Consider the following 5,278-nt stretch of genomic DNA (forward strand, 5'->3'; position numbering starts at 1 on the left):
TCTATGTGGAAATCAGAGGACAACTTGCAGGAATCAGTTCTTTCCTTCTACTTTCTGGGTCCCAGAGATGTAACTCAGGTCCTCACGCTTGGTAGCAAGTGCCTTTTATCATTGAGCCATCTCATGGCCCTGAACTACTTTATTAATAATGCATCTCTTCACTAAAGGCTAAGAATTGCTGCCGTTCTGCTCTGTAATATCATTGGAGTATTAAATGCAGCCAGTGCATTGAGGCCAGCAATGGACTTTTAAAAATAGCATATTTATATAGATAATTAAGGTAAGGAGTTTAATAATCTATCACAATTTTTCTAACAGAACTAAATATAAAACTCTGTTGTCCAAAATTGTTTATTTGGCTTAATTAGCCAACTTTTTACTTATTGGAGTTTGGATTGATCATTTAAAAACTGCTTAAGAACTGGAAACTTTCTCAAGCCCAATGGATTGGTGTTATTGGTTTTTCTTTTGTTATTATGTTTGCATAAATTGAAATATAGGTCTCAAAATTTAAAGGTCAAAATGTGTGGAAATTAAATTAGTTTGAACCTAATATATTTAAAGATTTACAAGTGTCTAGAAAATGGTAAAACAATGTTTTCACTTTTCATGCAATTACTTCTTTGGGCCATTCATATGTTACTGACGTCTGTTTTTGTACCATAGATTTGACCTGTCTAGTGTCTCTCTGTCTCTCTGTATGCATGTGTATGTGTGGCACATGCATGCTTGCATGTATTTGGGTGCACTTGGTGCAGGTACACATGTACATGGAGACCAGAGGTTGACACTGAGTATCTTCTTTGATTGTTCTCCACTTTATTTATGAGGCAAGGTCTCTCTCTGAATGCATAGCTTGCCGATTAGGTTAGTCTAGCTGGCCACCTTGCTTGTCTGCCTCTAAAGCACCATGATTATAGTCAGGCTGCCATACCCACTTGACTGATGGGGATCTGAACTCAGGTCCTCACGCCTGCAAGGCAAATGCTTTATCTACTGAGCCATCTCCTCAGACCTTGTCCAGTATTTTAGCTGTTATAAAGTATTTACAATTCTGCACTGAGTTGACATCCATTACAAATAGTACATCACTTATGACTATATCTATCTATCTATCTATATATATCTTTTATATGGCACAGATAGCACCCCATCACAAAGTGAACACATGTTATCTCTTGAATAAGAGCTTGTCTCCCAGACAAATGTTATATGCTAAATTAAGATGATAATAAATACCTGTCTACTGGTACTGCAGACCTAGCACAAATATCTTGCTGTGATATTTCCTATTCTAGGAATAGTGTAGACATCTCTTGGGTACCTTTTTCTTTTCTAACCCACATAGGTGGGAGAGAGTTATTGGTTTGGTCTGATAAGATACTTTGCACACAGGGTAGGGTCAAACCAATTATCTTCTTGACTGACCTATTTTAGAAAATCCTGCAAATTCTTGCAATCCATAAGGGAGAGAGTTTTGGCACAACAAACAAAATTCTGATCAATGGGATTTGAACAAGAGGACTTTTTTTCCTTAGAAGATAATTAGATGTTAAGTACTGTGGAAAGATTTCTTGAAGTTTCTTCTAATTGGAGATGCCCACCTGTAGCCCTGATGGAAGAGGGAGCCAGCTGGGGAGTATTTCGGTGGAAGGACTTCATCTCAGGGAGACAGTGCTGCCAGCTTCTCCCCAGGACAGGTGAGGAGTGTGGTGTCCCCTCTACACACACAATCACTTGCTGATGCATCAGCCTAGGCAAGGGGGCCACAGCCTGGGTCCTCTGTAAACAGACACCCATAGAGAAGGCATAAACTACATATTTTTCAATTTTGTATTTTTTTACGAGTGCATTTTATTTTTATCAAATCCACTTCTCACCCCCTCAGTTTTTCCCACATCCCTTTCCCCATAGCCCCTCCATTCTATCAAATACAAAGTTAAAAAAAGATACAAGACCCTGTCACCATAAATAATGACAGACTAATTTATGCTCTCAGTAAATGTTGCTGACCTTGAGTGAACTGGATGTCCTCATAGCATAGAATAGACAGAGGCCAAGAGCAGGAAAAGAACAGCTTGACTGTTGCCAAATTTGTTGACTATAAGGAGAAATAAGAGCATGAATTGAGATTTTGGGCAATAGTTTATTTTGTGAAAGTCAAAATTTAAATTATTTAAGTGATATTTTTAAAGTTACTCCAGGGACTAGAGAGATAGCTCAGCAGTTAAAAGCACTGGTCCATAACTCCAGTTTCAGGGACTCCAACATGCTCTTCTGACTTCTGCGGGCATTGCACAGCACGGATGCACTTACACACATGCAAAGATTATACTCATACACATAAAATAAAAATAATAACATTTTAAAAAATAAAAGTTACTTTATAAAATTTTGGTCATTGCCAAGTATAGTGGCAAACACCTTTAATCCCAGCACTCAAGAGGCAGAGGCAGGAGGCTCTCTGTGTGATTGAGGCCAGCCTGGTCTACATAGTGAGTTCCAGGCCATCTGGGGCTACAGGAGGCTCTGTCTCAAAAGACCAAAACCAATATTGGTCATAATGTTTAAATTTTTATTATTGTCTTCTTACCATTAGAAAGCTTCTCTGAGGTCTGGCGAGTTGGCTCAGTGGGTAAAGGTAAATTGCTGTGAAAACCTGACAGTTTGAGGTTTTCCTAGAACCTGCATTAACATAGAAGGAGACAACCAATTCCACAGATCTCCACATAAGTATTGTAGCTCACATCTCCATAATACACATGTCACACACACAAATAAATAAATAAATAAATAGTGGCTGGAGAGATGGTTCAGTGATTAGGAGCACTGGCTGCTCTTCCAGAGGACCTGGCTTCCATTCCCAACACCCACATGGTGGCTAACAACCATCTGTAACTCTATTTCCAAGGGTACTAATGATCTCTTTGGACAACCGCAGGCATTGCACAATACAGGTACACTTATATATATATATGCAGGCAATATACTCAGACATAAAAATAATAAATAAAATATTAAAAAATAAATTTAAAAGCTTCTCTGAGTCTAATATAGTATGTTTTAAACTTTAGGTGGGATTCCACTTTATGAGTTTTAGTGAATTTTTAAAGCCAATTATAATTAGCAAGCTTTGTTAAAATATCCCTTTGGCTTGGAGTTGTGTGGAAGTCTGTGTTGATGAGTGTCTAGGGAAGGCTCAGTTTCAATACAATGACCTAGAAATTCTGTAGCTATATGCCTAATGAAAATGATCTGTGGTGGTTAATTTTCATTGTCAACTTGGGGGGACTTAGAGTAAGTGTGGAAACACATCTCTGTGAGCACCTACAAAGATGGTTACAAAAGGTTTAAAGAAGTAGGGAAGAACCATTCTAAATGTGGGTGGGTGGCACCATCTCATGGGCTGGGATCTTGGACTGAATAGAAAGGAGAAAGCCAGCTGAGCACCAGCATTCATCCCTCTGCTTCCTGACAGTGGATGAGATGTGGAGCTGTCTCAGCTTCCTACCATCCTAGTATCCCCTCCAGGACGGACTGTACTCTCAAACTGTGAACCAGAATAAATCCTTCTTTCCTTAAGTTGCTTCTTTTCAGGGGTTTGGCCTTTCATGTATTACTTTGTGCATTATATTGACCATATGGTTGTCATGGTCTGTTGAATGAAAATGCTACTTATATTAACCACTAATTTACCTAGCAATGTAATTGCTTACAAAGGATTCAGTTCCCAGAGTCAGCTGAGTCCTTTTTACCAAGCAGGTGACAAACAAACACAAAACTATGGTCCTGCTCAGTGCCTTTTAGTTCTTTAACTTCACGGAGAGAAACTTGTGTTATCCTCTTCCTTCTGTGCTCATTGAGAAGAATTCTTTGATGCTGGTCTGAACCTGTTTTGTTCTCCCCCTTGGGATATCTTTCCCCCCACAATTTGTGTTCTCTGTTTCTTTGGGAGTTCCACTGCCTGTACATTTTTCTCTTCCTTTATTTCTTCCAAAGTTTGTAATTTCTGTCTTGACTTTGACTTTCTTCCTTCAGATTTTTGCTTTTATTTGACAAGCTCTCTGAGGGCTAAGAGTGGAAAGATTCAGGAGAGCATTGGCTGAAAATTGATATGAAATTCCCAGTATAGTTCTGTTAGATTAATTAGCACTAACATTTTTTTTGGTGAGCAGTAAAAGACCAGTATTTGGAAAAGAAATCCCCCACATGTATTTAATGCTATTTTCCCTTCAACATTTGTTTCTACAACCATAAGTGGAATTTTCCATACAGAGAGTTTTGCTTCACTGGTGGTGAGTGAAATTGCTCTATTTGTCTTTGATTACTTTGATACAGTCTTTAGTTAGACAAAGAAAAGACCATTTAAGCCAGCTTTGGTACTAAAGCTTCATGTAGATTAAGCTTTCTTGTGTTTTCCTAACTTACGTGAACTAATAACAATTTTACTGGGAGAGAGTGGCATGCCAGGGAATCAAAGAAACAGAGAGGAAGGAGAGTCTCAAAAGGAAAATGGGAGAGAGGTAAAATGCCATTTGGGCACCATCTTGGATGCCTGACATTGCCTGAGACCCTTTAGATGAAAGAGAGTTTTTGTTTTTATTTGTGTGCATGTGCATGTATGTGCAGCTACCTGTGTATCTATGTGTATATATGCACATGTTTGAACATTGATGTGGAAGCCAGAGGACAACTTCAGGTATTGTTCATCAAGCACCATCCACATTGTTTTCTGTTGTTTGTTTGTTTGTTTGTTTTGTCTTTTTGAGACAAGGTCTCCCTGTAACTCCAGCTGGTCTGGAACTCACTATGTAGACCAGGCTGGACTTGAACTCACAGAGATCCGCCTGCCTCTGCCTCCTGAGTCCTGGGATTAAAGGCGTGAGCCACTATGGCTTTTTTTAAGATACGATTTTTCTCTGGCCTGGAACTCACTGGTTAGGCTAGGCTAACTGACCAATGAGCTGCAGGGATCCACTGATTCCTCCTCCCAGCACTGAGATTCCAAGCATGTAGCACTGTGCCCAGCTTTTTCACATGGGCTCTGGAGACTGACTTTAGGTCCTCATGCTTGCAATGCAAACTCTTTACACACTCAACCACTTCCCCAGCCCTAGATGAATAATTTTTGGTGTCTCTCTGTCACATATATATTTTTTATATGTGCTGCATATATTTTCCTTTTTTTTTTTTGTCACAGCCCACACTCCAACTCACAGGTGCACATACAAACACACAGGTGTGCCTTTGAAACATAGTGTCATGTCTCTTACATCTG

The 5,278-nt window shown here is 39.3% G+C and overlaps 1 long non-coding RNA gene across 1 annotated transcript; it reads right to left on the minus strand.

Annotated features, from left to right (window-relative positions):
• Nucleotides 1-1,472: 1,472 nt before the first annotated feature.
• Nucleotides 1,473-2,686, minus strand: LOC115070233. Its single transcript, XR_003849425.1, has 3 exons — nt 2,594-2,686; nt 2,014-2,101; nt 1,473-1,782 (listed from the first exon to the last, which is right to left on the minus strand). It is a non-coding gene; the product is annotated as an uncharacterized LOC115070233 (long non-coding RNA).
• Nucleotides 2,687-5,278: the final 2,592 nt, after the last annotated feature.

This window comes from Nannospalax galili, unplaced genomic scaffold, assembly GCF_000622305.1.
Source record: "Nannospalax galili isolate Female #2095 unplaced genomic scaffold, S.galili_v1.0 scaffold995, whole genome shotgun sequence".
In the NCBI taxonomy this organism is placed as follows: domain Eukaryota; kingdom Metazoa; phylum Chordata; class Mammalia; order Rodentia; family Spalacidae; genus Nannospalax; species Nannospalax galili.